Consider the following 17324-nt stretch of genomic DNA (forward strand, 5'->3'; position numbering starts at 1 on the left):
TAAAAATATTTCATTTTGCTTTCATTTTTTAAACTTTTTTCTGGACACATAATTGTAGTTTGCCAATTGTTTTTATTTAGCCCTTTAATGATTATATTATATTGTCTCTGGTTTTGATAATTTTTCTAAAAATCAGTTTATGGTCTTATATGCTGCTATTCTACGGTTAATGTGTCTTTTTCCTCTTGCTGCTTTCAAAATATTATTTCTTTTGGATTAGTTGGACTACTGTATGTCAAATTGGATAGTTGGAGTGGTGTATGTCAAATTGTGATTTTTCTTGAGATCATTAATAGTTGGAGTTTGCAGTTTCTTGGATGTATGGTTTAAAATTTTTCATTAGTTTTGGAAAACTCTAAATTACTATCATATCCTGAAAAATTACTTCTGCCAAAGTTTCTCTCTCCTTGAAACTCTAGTACAGATTTGTTAGATATTTCAGTAACATACATACACACACATGTGTATGCACATACACACATTCTTTTTGGTATATTCAATTATTCTCCTTTCTGTGTTTTAGTTTGTATATTTTCTATTGATCTATATTTTAGATCAAGGACTCTCAGACACTGATTTGATGGTAAATTTATCCACAGAGTTCTCCACTGGTTATTGTATTTTTTAATACCAATATTTTACTTTGATTTTTAATATAAATTTTATAAATATTTATATGTAATTTTATATAAATTATTTGGGGAATTCTCCCTATTGCATCTCTTTGTTCTATACATAAATCTACATCTACATACATATATATCTCTATAAGGATCTATTTAGAACCCTTATCTGATAATTCTAAAATCTGTTTCACCAATGGATCTGTTTTTAACTATATTTATTTTCTCCTATTGACTTTCAATCATTTAGTCCTTTCTCTTGGCATATTTTATTAATATTTGAGTGATACTAGACATTATGTAAAGAGTATTTTAATAGCATCTTCAGCACCTTTTCTCAAGGAGGTTTACTAATTGCGTTGCTAGGCTAGGTAGAAAGTTGATCATATTAATCCAATTAGGCATTGACTTGGCTTGTTAAGTTGTAAAGACTTGGTAAAACTTCTAGCTCTCATCTGCTCAACCAGTTTCTAGGTCATAGCCTTTGAGAGGTCCCACCATAGATTTTGGTCTTTCCAAGTCACATCTTCCTCCACTAATCTCTGAACTACTACTTAATTCATCCCAGCTAAGCACTGCTGAAAACACTCTGCTTTGCTCAGTCATGCTCAGTCTCCTAATAAGCCCATCAAAGTCATTCTTCATTTCTGTTACAGTGTTTTTTTATCACCAGTAATTTTTTTTTTTTTTTTTTTTTTTTTGGTTCTTAGGATTTCCATCTCTCTACTGACATTAGCCATCTGTTCCTGCATGCTGTCTACTTTATTCTTTAGAGACCTTAGCATATGAATTCTCGTTGTTTTAAGTTCACAGTGTGACTATTCCAACATCACTGTCATGTCCAATTCTAATGCTTGCTCTATCTATTCAAATTGTGGGGGTTTGGGTTTTTTTTTTTTTTTCTTTTTTCTTTTGCCTTTAGGTATACTTTGCAATTTTTTTCTTGATTATTGGATATGATGTACCAGTAAAAGGAACTGCTATAAACAAGCCTTTAGCAATGTGGTGAAGTGTAGGGCAGGGAAGCATTCCTATGATTAGGTCTCAGCGTTTTAGTGAGTCTGTGCCTCTGCACTGTGAATACCACAGATGTTCCTCAGGTTTTCTTACTCCCTAATTGGGTAGGAAAGTATGGCCAGAGTGGATGGTTAGCGGGGAGCTAGGTACTTCTCTTCCGCAGGTCAGTTAGGCTCTGAAAATACCCAGGCAGTTTAAGCTCTGTTAACTTGTTTCTCCTGAGGATAGGACTCGTTAAAAAGAAGAGTGTTATTGCATATTTGAAAATAGTTCCTTTTTCCATCCATACCTGAAACCCAATAAGATTTTTTTTTTTTTTTTTGTCTTTTTATGGCTGCACCCATGGCATATAGAGGTTCCCAGGTTAGGGCTGAATTGGAGCTACAGCTGCCGGCCTACACCACAGCCACAGCAACACGGGATTCGAGCTCACAGCAAGGCCAGATCATTAACCCGCTGAACAAGGCCAGGGATTGAACCTGTGTCCTCATGGATGCTCTGATTCATTTCCACTGTGCCACGACAGGAACTCTGAGATTTTTTTTTCTCTGATATTTACTGTGGGGATCTGCTTGCACTTCTGAAGGCAAATCTCACAATATTATGGAGGCCTTCCTTTGACAGGATCCCCCTGGACTTTTTAACTCTCAGCATTGTCTGCACTGTGTCTCCAGAAGTTTGTCAGTTATAGTTCAGGTTTTCCTACTGCAGTGCTGGTTCTACAGAGGAATTGCTAGAAGTCATTTTATAACTTTTAGTGGTGGGTACTTATTTCTAATGTATTCACTGACACATAACATTTTTTTTTTTTTCAAATTATATCTTCATTACATCCAAAAAGGTCACCAAGCCTCCTGTCCTTTAGGCTGAGTTCTGGAAAGCCTTGACTTCCTACATTTGCCTGTCTGTCTCTCTGATCTGGAGGGGAGCAGGGAGTGGTTTGCCTTTGTCCTCCCCTCTTTTACAGAGCCAAGAAGAGTTGACAGTTCGTTCTGTTCAGGGTCTTACTTGTTAGGATGGGGTCTGTGACTTCCGACCTCCTTACATGAGGACCTAGAGGTGAAAGACTTCATCTTAGCTTCCTAGACTGTCCCTTTGACTTTAGAATTCAGGGACTATCACAAATGGAAAAACTGAAGATTGTTGGACTCAGTTCCCTTCCTCTCCTTTTTTATTTATTCACTTGCAAATACTCTAATTGGTGCTCACTTTCTATGGTTCTGTCCCTGTGAGACTCCTTAACACTATGCTGTTTGTTCTTAAGCCTCATGAGCAGTTTGTCTTACTTTAAGTATGTCTTATATCCCACTCTCAACTGGGAGAAAAACAAACAAACAAACAAAAACCACTGCACAATGTTGTCATACCCATACCTCTCCAAAAGATTTTGCCTTCTTGGGAATTTTGTTCTCCTAAGTCCAGGTTGGTTCATCGCCTCTCTAGTGTGTTAAAATACACACGCATACACACGCACATTAAATTTTCTCGGTCTTTTCTAATCTTTAATAGGAACACAGAGGTATTGCTAGAAGTCTTTTTATAACTTTTAGTGGTGGCTACTTAGATTATGTCTAACATATTCACTGACACATTACATTTTTTTTTCAAATTATATCTTCATTACATCCAGAAGGGTCACCAAACCTCATTTTCATTATCATACAGTCCAAAATATTTGAAATTTCCAATGTGATTTATTTTAGACCCAAATTATTTAGAAGGGTTTGCTGGGGTTTTTTTAGATATCTGAGGATTTTCCAGTTATATTTTTGTTATTGTTTTTTAGCATAGTTACACTGTGGCCAGAAAATTTATTCTGTGTTAGGTGAGCTTTTTTTCTTCTTCTTTTTTTCTTTTTTGGCTGCCCTATGGCATATGGAATTCCTGGGCCAAGGCTCAGATCCAAGCCACAGTTGTGACTTAGTTCACCCCTGTGACAATGCAGTCCTTTAACCCACTGTGCTGGGCCAGGCATGGAACCAGCATCCTGGCTCTGCAGAGATGCCACTGAATCCTTTTTGCCACATTGGGAACTCCTGTATGAGCTCTTTAAAATTTGTCGATACATGTTTTATTGTTCTGCCTATAAACAGTTTTGGTAAATGTTCCAAGCACACTTGGAAAAAATATGTTCCCTTCAGTTGTTATTGGTGGCATTCTATATGTCAGTTAAGTTTAATTTTTTAAAATAATTTTATCTCATCTATAGTGTTATTGTTTTTTGTGTTCTTGTACAGTAACTGAGAGAAATACATGAAAAGTTTCCCAGTGTATTTGTGGTAGTGCTTATTTCTTTTTTATTCTGTCAACTTTTGCTTTATATGGTATAAACCTACATTATGATATGCACACAAATTTAGAATTAATGATCCTCCCAACGGATTGACCCTATTATGATGAAGTATCTCTCTACAGCTCTAGTGATTCTTATTGCCTTAAAGTCGTCTTTGTGTGTGTGTGTGTGTGTGTGTGTGTGTGTGTGCTTTTTTGGGTCTCACCTGTGGCATATGGAAGTTCCCAGGCTAAGGAGGCTAGGTAATGAACAAGAGCTACAGCTGCTCACAGAGACCACAGACACAGCAACGCCAGATCCAAGCTGTGACTGTGACTTACTCCACAGCTCACGGCAACCCTGCATCCTTAACCAACTGAGCCAAGCCAGGGATTGAACCTGAGTCCTCATGGATACTGCTGAGCCACAACAGGAACTCCAGCCTTAAAGTAATTTTTGATGTTAATGTAGCTATACCAATGTTCTTTTTATTTTTTCATTTTGTTTTGGCATATTTCCTATACTTTTATAATAACTTCTTTACTTTTGAATTTCAAGGGTCTTTTGAAAGCAGCCTATATTTAGATTCCACTTTTAAATGCAAATGACCATTTTTATTTGATTATTTATTCCTCATCAACTTGCTGGATTTGTTTATATGTTTAGATTTATGTATATCTATTGCATTACAATTTTTTAAAATATTTTTTCTTGCCCACTTTTGAATTGATCAAATTATTTTAAATTTATTTTTCTTTTCTATGAAGTTGTTATTTTTGTTTGTCTGTTTTAGGATTGTACCCAGTACCCGTGGCATATGGAGGTTCCCAGGCTAGGGGCCGAATCAGAGCTGTAGCTGCTGGCCTATGCCGTAGCCACAGCAACGCCAGTTCCAAGCCGTGTCTACAACCTACACCACAGCTCATGCTAACACTGGAGCCTTAACCCAATGAGTGAGGTCAGGGTTTGAACTTGAGTCCTCATGGGTACTAGTCAGATTTGTTTCTGCTGAGCCACAATGAAAACTCTGAGATGGTTGATTGAAGAAAGCTCTTTTTCTACTTTATTACTCAAAAGACTACCACAAGAATCTTTGACTTAGTAAGATATAATATACATGAATACTTTCCCTGCTATCCCCAAGATGCTAAAATTTTTAAATAATATAACACTATAGATACTCCTGCAACTTTCTGTGCTATTGTTGCCAAGTATTTTCAGTTAATTGTATTTAAATATATTTATGGAATTCAAGCAAAACACATTATTATCAATAATTTGTAAATTTAGCATTTTTATTGTTCTTTGTATTTTCCTGCACTTCCATGATTCTGTTCAGGGTAAGTGAGAGAAGCTAGGACTTTGACATGGGAGATAAATCAAAGAAATTAAGAAGGAAAGGAAAGAGTATTAAAATCCATTGATTTACTACTACATGTCAGGGAGTGTGCACTGTGTTAGTAACAATAAAATTAATCATTTATTTTCTGCATACCATGAGCCAGGCACTATCCTAATTCATTATATGCAGTACACCTTTAATGCTTCAGAAAAACCTTCTGGAATTTGGTTTAGCCCCTTATGATATATAGAAATAGATAAAGCTTACCTTTCAGTCAACAAATGCATATTGTGTCCTTTTATGAGATAAGAATTGTTTGAAGTGCTGGGGATATAGCAAAGAAACAGATAGGCAAAATCCTAGTCATTGTAGTGGCTACCTTATGGCATAAAGAGATAGGCAATAAAAATAAACAGGTTAATATATGAATGGTCACATGATGTGAGAGAAGATATGTGCAATGAAGAAAAGTAAAGTGTACATTTGATTTGCTATATTTGTAGGCTGGTAAGAGATGGCCTCAGTGATAAAGCTATATATGAGCAAATTCCTAAAGAAAATATCAGGCTCTAAAAATCAATTAGGGTTCAGAAAAGGTAAAAATTATAAAATTTACAAAACCAGTGGAATACTGAGTCAGCCTTCCTAGTTACAAAGTCTAGGCTTATTCCACTGGTCTACAGACGGAGGAAGACTAGAGATAGGGAATACTGGAAAAAAAATCAGCCCTTGAGGCAATTTTAGCCTTTCCTTATCTATTCTGCTATTCTGTTTCCTTTCTTAATAGCAAGGAAAATTCCTATTTCTTAATATATATGTATATAGTCCACAGAATCTTTTTTCCCCAAATCTTAATTCAACTTTAAATTTGATCGATAAACCTACCTCTTCATGTAAATAATCAATCTTTTCATGTTGCATATGAGGAAACAATATATAAACATTTTAAATTTACCCAAAGTTACACTTAAGAATCCCTTTCTCTGTTTCCTTGCAATAAGTTAGAGTCAATCAATACCAGTAAAAATGCATACATTGGTAACAGAGCAGTAAAGGGGAAAAATAAACTGTGTTTTATAGTATCTCCTATTATTCGTAAGTTTTTCTTTCCAGCTCTCCCAAAACTTCAAGGAAAATTGTTTCATGAAAAGAATCTTATTGCGGTAGGAGGGGAGAGAATGTAGAATTAATGAAAAGAAGCAGAATTCCATCAAAGGCTAATCTAGTGTGCAATAGGTAGGATTGTCAAATTAAATACAGAAGCTCAGTTAAATACTGAATAAATAACAAAATAAAAAACACTTAAGCTTTTTGTCTAGGTATGTCCCAGATATTGCCTGGAACAGACTTATACTAAAAAAAAAAAAAAAAAACACCCTAATTTTTATCTGAAATTCAAATGTAGCTTGAAGTGCTGTGTTTCTGTTTGTTAAAATGGCCACCCTAGCTGCAGGAATAGCACATGAATGACACCAAAACTGAACCAATTCAGCAGAAAGAGAATTTGGAGTCAGAAGGAAGATAGACCCCAGGAAGTAGTCTGTCTTACTGCCTTCTGTGACCTCAGGAGATTTGGATGTCCAAGAGGAGTAGGTGGAATATTAGGATGGTGGGGAGAGGAGTGAGTTGAAACAATCTAATCTAGTTATTAGGAGTGGCAACAGGAAATGCCACATGAAACGTCAATTATTTTTACATGGGAAAACTTTATAATAGCATGCCTTTCTCTGGAAGCAGTGTTGACTGAGTTTCCTAGATTTAATTGATTGAGTCTTACTATCTCTATTGTCTTAATTATGTTTCATAAATACTTTGCGAAATATTCTTCAAAATATTTTTCTGTTTTCTAGAGGTAAATGTACACATAACTGTTACTTGCAGATACCAGAACATCCTTGAATGTCACCTCACTACCCCATTTGCAAAAGATTCTAAAGAGAACAGTTTTAATGACTGTTGTTAATCATTATTTTGATTATTTAAAAAATGTAATTATCACTTTCATGGTATATTTTAGAAAATATTCCATATATGCTTACCAACTGATATTTTCAAGTTAAATATATTCATGAAACCATGCTGAAGTTATACATTTAAAGTAAAAATGTTTTTACTATATTTGTGAGAAAACTATTCAATACTTGAAATCATATTGTGCAATGTGTTATGTAGGTATAGACTCCAAGTTTAAAAGTGTTTATTAACATGCTAAAGATAGGAGAACAAGGAGCTCCCATCATGGCGCAATGGTTAACGAATCCGACTAGAATCATGAGGTTGCGGGTTCCATCTCTGCCCTTGCTCGGTGGGTTTAAGGATCTGGCGTTGCTGTGAGCTGTGGTGTAGGTTGCAGACGTGGCTCAGATCCCGTGTTGCTATGACTCTGGCGTAGGCTGGTGGCTACAGCTCCGATTCGACCTCTAGCCTGGGAAACTCTATATGCCACGGGAGGAGCCCTAGAAAAGGCAAAAAGACAAAAAAAAAAAAAAAAAAAAAAAAAAAAAAAAAGCAAAGATAGGAGAACAAAACAATGTAATAAAGGAACAGAAAAACTTTTACAAAATTACAAGTGTATATTGTTGCTGTGTTAAAATGGTTAAACATTGGCACAAATTACTATTTGCCAGTTACGTTTACTTGGTTATATTTATTGACTGTGTTTTTTTATCATTTAGTCAGTTTTATGGAGAATATAGGGTGATCCAAATCTGTGTTTAAACTAAGATTATTCATTTTTATTTTGCTATGTCCTCTCCATAAAATTTCATCACTTGTGTAAATTGTTTAAAATTCTCCACAACTGTAATAAAACTATACAACATGATGAAAACCAAACTTATATGGCGGTAACTATAATTATTAGTGACTATTAAATAGAAATTTTTAACAAACTTGTTTTTACAAGTAGAGGCTTTGAGTGCGCTAAGCTTGTCAAAAATGTTTAAAGACAGTTTACATTTATATTCCACTACACTGCTTTTAAAGGTCATTTTTCTAAAGCATGCACAAAAACAAAAAGACAAAGAAGATCCATTTACCTCCTATTACCCTTTCATCAAAACTAGGACTGAATTGCCATAGGGAACTATGGTATTGGTGACATTTTCTAAGGCGATGACACCTATTTTACCTAGAACTTTTAATATTTTAGACTTAAGTGGCAGAAGAAAAATAATATCTAACATTTAATATTGTGCTACTCTGTATCATTCAGGCTCTCCACAGAAAACAGATTTCACACTCATAAAGGGTGTATTTAAGATATATATGAAGAGGGAGTTCCCGTCGTGGCGCAGTGGTTAACAAATCCGACTAGGAGCCATGAGGTTGCGGGTTCGATCCCTGCCCTTGCTCAGTGGGTTAAAGATCCGGCGTTGCCGTGAGCTGTGGTGTAGGTTGCAGACGCGGCTCGGATCCAGCGTTGCTGTGGCTCTGGCGTAGGCCGGTGGCTACAGCTCCGATTCGACCCCTAGCCTGGGAGTCTCTATATGCCGCGGGAGCAGCCCAAGAAATAGCAAAAAGACAAAAAAAAAAAAAAAAGATATACATGAAGAAATATTAATGAAAAGACTGTTTACAAAGTGTGGGCAATTAGGAAACCAAAATTTTTTGGTGAATCAGCTTGGAGCTAGCAAAAGCTGTTAATAGCCATATATCTGTAAAGGAAAGAGGATTGAGTAGTTACTAGAAGTGGAAAAATGTAACTGTGGATGTAAGAGGAGGGGTCCCAGGAAAGAGATGCGCTATTTAATAAACCTGACAAGAGTCAGAGTAATGTGTACAATCTCAGTTCTCCTCCTTCCACCCTATCTTTTGCAGGTGTTTCCCACTAATTAAATCCAACTCTATGGGAAAGGAGCTCATTGATGCATTCTATAACAATAACTTCCCAGGAGACAGCTTAAGGTAAGAATGGGTGAGGAAGAATTCTGGAGATACAAACAATATCTAGCACAGTCCACTGCCTTTGCTTCTCAGTATCTGCTGTTGTTCTTTTTCTTGATGAAAAATGAGTATACTCATGCAAAATATCAAAAGCTCTCATTTAACCATGGGATGACAGCACTATAGACATATTCCCATCTAAAATATAAATTTTAAGCTACCACCATTTCTCAGTATAAAGGGAGAGGAAGAAACAATATAAAACCTGGCTTTAACCTTTCCATTTCTTCAACTTCTGTCTTTCAACACCCATTTAACATTCCTCTTACCCTCTGCAATTACCTAGTTTGGATAAGACTGTTTATCAAGTGGGGTGACCCAAACCTTTATTCTTGAGATCCGAATCTTTCTGGTCCCATCTTTGTTAGAATGCTGAGTGTTCCACTGAGCACTATTGGGTAAAAGTGTACAAAAAGGTGCTAAAAGCCAGAGAATCCTCTGGTTCCAGACATTGCCTTCCTTGTCCTATTGTATAGCAGCCATCTACTTTTTTGCTTGATAATAAAGGTAAATTACTTCATCATCAACCCTTTTCTCTATATGACCTAAGGTGCAAAGAGAGCAATTTCAGTTTTTTTATTTAAAGGAGCATAACTGTTTCCTAGTAGAAGCATTTCTGCCTTGGGCACTGGGATATCTAAAGCCACTAAAATCAAAGTCGTGGAGACAGCAAATATTTTTCCAGTGATTTATTTTATGTAGTAGTAAGAAAAGAACCCCTAACCCCTTAGTTTCCCTATTCTAGGTACTCTAGCTATAGTAAAGTTAACACCATATAGTGGCTTCTGGTTTATGGCATGTATTACATGATAAGTGGAGAATGTCATGACCTAACAGAGACTTGCATGCCAATCAGTGCTGTAACTAAATTTTCAGGAAGCTGTTCCACCATTCTGTAAAGCCAGCTGCAATTGAATCATGATCATATGCTAAGTAAATAACTTTCATGGATGCCAGCTCATTGCTTTAATTCTTTTTCCATACAAATGAATAGCATATATGTTAATTGGTGGTGATGTTATATGACATCATCCTTTGACATGCACAGATCTTACGGGAGCATCTAGAACATTTACTGCTCCCTGACTACCATATCTATCTGGCATAGTCATAGTCTCTTTAATATAAATGTGCATATGATGTTCTATTGATATATCAAAAAATTAAGATCTTTCTAGACTATATTATTCCTAAAATTTGAATTGTTGGTAAAGGCCTGTGGTGGCACAGTAAATGCGTACTGCTGAATCTTGTGTGTGAGAGGCATGCTTGTTATTATATTTGCTTGTAAAAGTGAGTAAAAGAAAAAGCATTTGCTATTTCATTAACTGCACATCTGGTGATTTGCTTTAGTAAAGCAACTTTATCTGGACCTGCAATTGGAATTATCATCACCATATAACTAAGTTTCTGTTAGTCTACATTCATACGTTAAAGCTCTACCTTTTGCACCAACTAAAGAGGTGAGACAAACTGAAATGTGGTAAGCATCAATAAGCATACATAGGTCTTTCTTTTATTGGTGATGGTATGGATCTTTATCATTTCCCTAGGTATGTAGCATTGTTGGTGGTTTTCTATCATGTCAGGGGAAAATGGATGGTCCAGAATTTTTACATAGCTCTCTCTACCATAATAGCATTTATTCTACAGGTTAGGGTACAGATGTGGAAATCTTCTCATTATAAAGTACATTTATCCTGACACCAGAAAACTACCCCAGAAGGGGTCTGTGTTCCCCCTGGACTTACTCGGGCTGACTTCACCTATCTCATGACCTCTAAAAGCTCCCAGTTGTCTGGCAAGCCACAGTGCTTTCAAGTGTCCAAAGATCACCATGAATTCAGAATCATTACCTAATAACTACTGAAAGGTCTGGCTATTCACCTTTCTTCACTGTACCTTATCCCATTGCAAATGGCACTAGTTTTTCTAGAGAAGGCTTTGCGGGGTTTCATAACACCCACCTGTGGCTGTGTATGCAGTGCGTTTCCTCACAGGCAACTGGGCTATTTTTCATTCAAGGGTCTCTAGTTCAAGGAGATAGCTTAGTGCTGTAAACGAAAATAGACTGGGAATCCACATTATGGGGATTTATGCCTACCAGACCTAGAAAATTTCAGCCTATTTATACCAAATAACATCTTCATACAAAAATTATCTCCTTCCTAGTCCATGATCAGCTAGGCATCACAATTCTTGCACATCAATACATTCTTTTTTTTTTTTAATTTTTATCTTTTTATTACATTTTCTTTTTTTTTCCCCGCTGTACAGCATGGGACCCAGTTACACATACATGTATACATACTTTTTTCTCCCATTATCGTGCTGTGTTGTAAGTATCTAGACATAGTTCTCAGTGCTACACAGCAGGATCTCACTCTTAATCCATTCCAAAAGCAATAGTTTACATCCGTTAACACCAAGTTCCCAATAACTCCCACTCCTTCCCCCTGCCCCTGGGCAACCACAAGCCTGTTTTCCAAGTCCATGATTTTCCTTTCTTTGGAAAGGTTCATTTGTGCTGTGTATTACATACCAGATATGAGTTCTATCATATGATATTTGTCTTTATCTTTCTGACTTCACTTAGTATGACAGTCTCTAGTTCCATCCATGTTCCTGCAAATGGCATTATTTCATTTTTTATGGCTGAGTAGTATTCCATTGTGTCTGCATACCACTTCTTCCTAATCCATTCGTCTGTTGATGGACATTTGGGTTGTTTCCATGTCTTGGCTATTGTGAAAAGTGCTGCAATAAACTTTCAGGTGCATGTGTCTTTTTTAAGGAAAGTTTTATCTGGATATATGCCCAAGAGTGGGATTGTGGGGTCATATGGTAGTTCTATGTATAGATTTCTAAGGTACCTCCATACTGATCTCTATAGTGGCTGTACCAGCTTACATTCCCACCAACAGTGCAAGAGGGTTCCCTTTTCTCCATACCCCCTCCAGCATTTGTTATTTGTGGACTTATTAATGATGGCCATTCTGACTGGTGTGAGGTGGTATCTCACGGTAGTTTTGATTTGCATTTCTCTAATAATCAGTGATGTTGAGCATTGTTTCAAGTGCTTGTTGGCCATCCATATATCTTCCTTGGAGAAATGTTTATTCAGGTCCATTGCCCATTTTTTCCATTGGGTTGTTGGGCTTTTTTGCTGTTGAGTTGTATAAGTTGCTCGTATATTCTAGAGATTAAGCCCTTGTCAGTTGCATCATTTGAAATTATTTTCTCCCATTCTGTAAGTTGTCTTTTTGTTTTCTTTTTGGCTTCCTTTGCTGTGCAAAAGCTTTTCAGCTTGATTAGGTCCCATTGGTTTATTTTTGCTCTAATTTCTATTGCTTTGGGAGACTGACCTGAGAAAATATTCATGATGTTGATGTCAGAGAGTGTTTTGCCTATGTTCTCTTCTAGGAGTTTGATGGTGTCCTGTCGTATATTTAAGTCTTTCAGCCATTTGGAGTTTATTTTTGTGCATGGTGTGAGGGTGTGTTCTAGTTTCATTGCTTTGCATGCAGCTGTCCAGGTTTCCCAGCAATGCTTGCTGAATAGACTTTCTTTTTCCCATTTGATGTTCTTGCTTCCCTTGTGAAAGATTAATTGACCATAGGTGTCAGGGTTTATTTCTGGGTTCTCTATTCTGTTCCATTGGTCTGTCTGTCTGTCAGTTTTGATACCAGTACCACACCGTTTGATGACTGCAGCTTTGTAATATTGCTTGAGGTCTAGGAGAGTTATGCCTCCTGCTTGGTTTTTGTTTCTCAGGATTGTTTTGGCAATTCTGGGTTTTTTTGTTGTTCCATATAAATTTTTGGATTGTTTGTTGTGGTTCTGTGAAAAATGTCATGGGTAATTTGATAGTGATTGCATTGAATCTGTAGATTGCTTTGGATAGTATTGCCGTTTTTACAGTATTAATTTTTCCAATCCATGGACATGGAATATCTTTCCATTTCTTTACATCTTCTTTAATTTCCTTGATTAATGTTTTATAGTTCTCAGCATATAGGTCCTTTGCATCCTTGGTCAGGTATGTTCCCAGGTATATGATTTTGTGAGGTGTAATTTTAAAAGGTATCGTATTTTTGTATTCATTTTCTAAAGTTTCATTGTTAGTATACAGAAATGCTACTGATTTCTGAATGTTAATCTTATATGGTGCTACTTTGCTGAATTTGTTGATCAGTTCAAGTAGTTTTTGGGTTGAGTCTTTAGGGTTTTCTATGTATAGTATCATGTCATCCACATACAGTGACAGTTTTATCTCTTATCTTCCTATTTGGATGCCTTTTATTTCTTTTGTTTTTCTGATTGCTGTGGCTAGGACTTCCAAAACTATGTCAAATAGCAGTGGTGAGAGTGGGCATCCCTGTCTTGTTCCAGATTTTAGTGGGAAGGCTTTCAGCTTTTCTCCATTGACTATTATATTTGCTATGTGTTTGTCATAAATGGCTTTGATTATGTTCAGGAATATTCCCTCTATACCCACTTTGGTGAGAGTTTTTATCATAAATGGATGTTGGACTTTGTCAAATACTTCTTCTGCATCTATTGAGATGATCAAATGCTTTTTGACTTTTCTTTTGTTAATGTGGTGTATGACGTTGATTGATTTGCATATGTTGAACCATCTTTGTGAACTGGGGATGAATCCCACCTAGTCATGGTGTATGATCTTTTTGATATGTTGTCAGATTTGGTTGGCTAAAATTTTGGTTGAGAATTTTTGCTTCAAAATTCATCAAAGATATTTGCCTATAGTTTTTTGTTTTTTGGTTTTTCTTGGTGGTATTTTTGTCTGGTTTTGGAATTAGGGTGATGGTGGCATCACAGGATGTCTTTGGGAGTATTCCTTCTTCTTCAACCTTTTGGAAAAGTTTAAGGAGGATGGGCACCAGTTCCTCTTTGTATGTTTGGTAGAATTCACCTATGAAGCCATCTGGTCCTGGACTTTTATTTGTACGGAGTGTTTTTATGACATATTCAATTTCATTTCTAGTGATCGGTCTGTTCAGTTGGTCTGCTTCTTCTTGATTCACTTTTGGCAGGCTGTTTGTCTCTAGAAAGTTGTCCATTTCTTCTAGGTTGTCAAATTTGTTAGCATACAATTGTTCATAGTATTCTCTAATGGTTTTCTGTATTTCTGCAGTATCGGTGGTGATTTCTCCTTTTTCATTTCTTATTTTGTTTATTTGGGTTTTTTCTCTCCTCTTCTTGGTGAGTCTAGCCAGAGGTTTGTCAATTTTGTTTACCTTTTCAAAGAATCAGCTCTTGGTTTGATTGATTTTGTCTATTGTTTTTTGAATCTCTATTTTATTGATTTCCTCTTTGATCTTTCTGATTTCCTTCCTTCTGCTGACCGTAGATTTTGCTTGTTCTTCTTTTTCTAATTCATTTAAGTGGTGGGTTAAGTTGTCAATTTGAGATTTTTCTTCTTTTTTGAGGAAGGCCTGTATTGCTATGAACTTCCCTCTGAGCACTGCTTTTGCAGCATCCCATAGATTTTGAGGTTGTTTCTTCATTATCATTTGTCTAGAGGTATTTTTTTAATTTCCTTCTTGATTTCCTCATTGACCTATTGGTTTTTTAGTAGCATGTTGTTTAGTCTCCATGTTGTAGGTTATTTCTCATTTCTTTTCCTTCATTGATTTCTAGTTTCATGACATTGTGGTCAGAGAAGATACTTGAAATAATTTCTATACTCTTAAATTTGTTGAGGTTAGCTTTGTGCCCCAATATGTGATCAGTTTTTGAGAATGTTCCATGTGCACTTGAGAAGAATGTGTACTCTGATTTTTTTGGATGTAATGTCCTGAAAATGTCAAGTCTAACTTTTCTTTTGTTTCCTTTAGGATCTCTGTTGCTTTATTGGTTTTCTGTCTAGAGGATCTGTCCATTGATGTGAGTGGGGTGTTAAAGTCTCCTATGATGATTGTATTCCCATCAATTTCCCCCTTTATGTCTGTTAATATTTGTTGTATGTATCTGGGTGCTTCTATATTAGGGGCATATATTGATGATTGTAATATCCTCTTCTTGAATGGATCCTTTAAGCATTAAATAGTGTCTTTCTTTGTGTTTCTTTATGGCCTTCGTTTTAAAGTATATTTTGTCTGATATGATTATTGCAACTCCTGCTTTCCTGTCTTTGTCTATTGGCATGTAATATCTTTTCCCATCCCCTCATTTTCAATCTATATGTGTCCATTGTTCTAAGGTGAGTTTCTTGTAGGCAGCAGATACAAGGTTTTTGCTTTTTGATGCAGTCTGCCACTTTGCGTCTTTTGATTGGAGCATTCAGTCCATTGACATTTAAGGTGATAATTGATAGATATTTATTTATTGCCATTTTTAACCTCATTTTCCAGTTATTTTTATGATTCTCCATTCTTCCTTTCTTTTTTTGGTTGGATGGTCTCCAGTTATTTTCTGCTTGAGTACTTTGCTTTTCTTTTTTTTGTGAATGTAATGTTCAGTTTGATCTGTGCTTGATGTGTTTAAGTATGTTAACCCCTTCCTATAATTGTGTGTTTTAGCCTGATAGTCCTGTAGGTTCAAACACTTCATTACCATAATAAAATTTAAAAAAAAAAGAAAAAAAGGAAAAAAAAAGCATCTATTTATTTCCTCACATCCCTTGCCCACATTTTATGATTTTGATGTCTTAATGTCTTATTTTATTTTATTTTAAACATCTTCATGGTTAGAGCTGTATGCTAACTTATTTAAGTGACTGCTCTCTGATTGTGGTTTCCTCCATCCTAGTTCTTCCTCTTTTTTTTTTTTTTAATTTAGAGACGCCCTTTCAGTATTTCTTTTAGAATGGGTTTTGTATTGTTGCATTCTTTTGGCTTTTGTTTGTTGGAGATTTTTTTTATTTCCCCTTCTATTTTAAATGATATTCTTGCTGGATAGAGTATTTTAGGTTGCATATTTTTTCCTTTCAGTACTTTAAATATCTGTTGCCATTCCCTCCTGGCCTGTAGAGTTTCTGTAGAGAAATCATCTGATAGCCTTATGGGGGCTCCCTTATAATTGACACTTTGCTTTTCTCTTGCTGCCTTTAGAATCCTCTCTTTATCATTAACTTTTGCCATTTTTATTATAATATATCTTGGTGTGGGTCTATTTGGGTTCTATTAGTTTGTGGCCCTCTGTGCTTCCTCTATCTTGAAATCAGTATTAGATTTGGAAAGTTTCCAGTGATAATTTCTTCAAATATATTTTCAATCCCCTTATCTTTTTCTGCTCCTTCTGGAATTCCTATTATTGTAAATTGGCCCACTTTATATTATCCCCTAGGTCTCTTATATTGCTTTCATGTTTTTCATTTGGTTTTCTGTCTGCTGTCCTGTTTGGGTAATTTCCATTATTTTATCTTCCACGTCACTAATTCATTCCTCTGCTTTATTCATTCTGGTTTTTACTGCCCTTATTTCAGTTTGTATCTCTGCAAATGAATTTTCTAGTTTTTCTTGGCTTCTCCTTATATTTTCTAGTTCCTTTCTAAGGGAGTCTTCATATCACTGTTCATATCTTCCCTTAATTCCTCGGTATTTTCACTATCTCCTTTTTGAATTCCAAGTCTGTCAGACTACAAAGATCTGTTTCATTGTTGACTGCTTTAGGTGAGTTCTCCTGTTGCTTTAACTGGGAATGGTTTCTATGCTTCTTCATCTTGCTTGTGATTTTCTTTTTCGTGGTGGAGGTGTACACCCCATGGCCAGGCAGGGTTTGCCCTGGTGCTGCTGCAGAGTGTTTCCCATGAGCCGGCAGTGTTGGCCTGCTTTGAGGCAGCTGTGCCTTTCCTGAGGGCAGGCGGGGCTAGCTGAGTCACTCCACAGTGGAGGACGCCTCCCAAGGGCAGGCAGGAGCTAACCAGGACACTCTGAGGCAAAGGAGCACTTCCTGAGGTTGGGCGGGACTGGCAGGTTGGCACCGTGGTGGAAGTGAACTTCCCCTGGCTGAGCAAGACTTGCCCTGGTGTTCCTGGGCCGCAGAGCTCTTCCTGAGGGCAGGAAGTGCTGGCTGGCTTGCTCTGCAGGAGTTGAGCCCTTCCCAAGGGCGTGCAGGGCTAGCTGGTTCACTCCTAGGCAAAGGAGCACTTCCCAGGGGC

General features: G+C 36.5%; 1 long non-coding RNA gene across 4 annotated transcripts in view; it reads left to right on the top strand.

Annotated features, from left to right (window-relative positions):
* The window catches only part of LOC110261440 (uncharacterized), a 222885-nt gene that overhangs the window by 51589 nt on the left and 153972 nt on the right, over positions 1-17324 (top strand). For all 4 annotated transcript variants that reach the window (XR_014808651.1, XR_014808650.1, XR_014808653.1 and 1 more), the window contains one exon: positions 9074-9160. This is a non-coding gene — a long non-coding RNA (uncharacterized LOC110261440). The remainder of the gene's footprint in view (positions 1-9073; positions 9161-17324) is intronic.

Source organism: Sus scrofa, chromosome 6, assembly GCF_054392235.1.
Source record: "Sus scrofa isolate SSC_HxYL_T2T_F1_AM1 chromosome 6, Sscrofa_HxYL_maternal_Yorkshire_Landrace_v2.0, whole genome shotgun sequence".
Lineage (NCBI taxonomy): Eukaryota > Metazoa > Chordata > Mammalia > Artiodactyla > Suidae > Sus > Sus scrofa.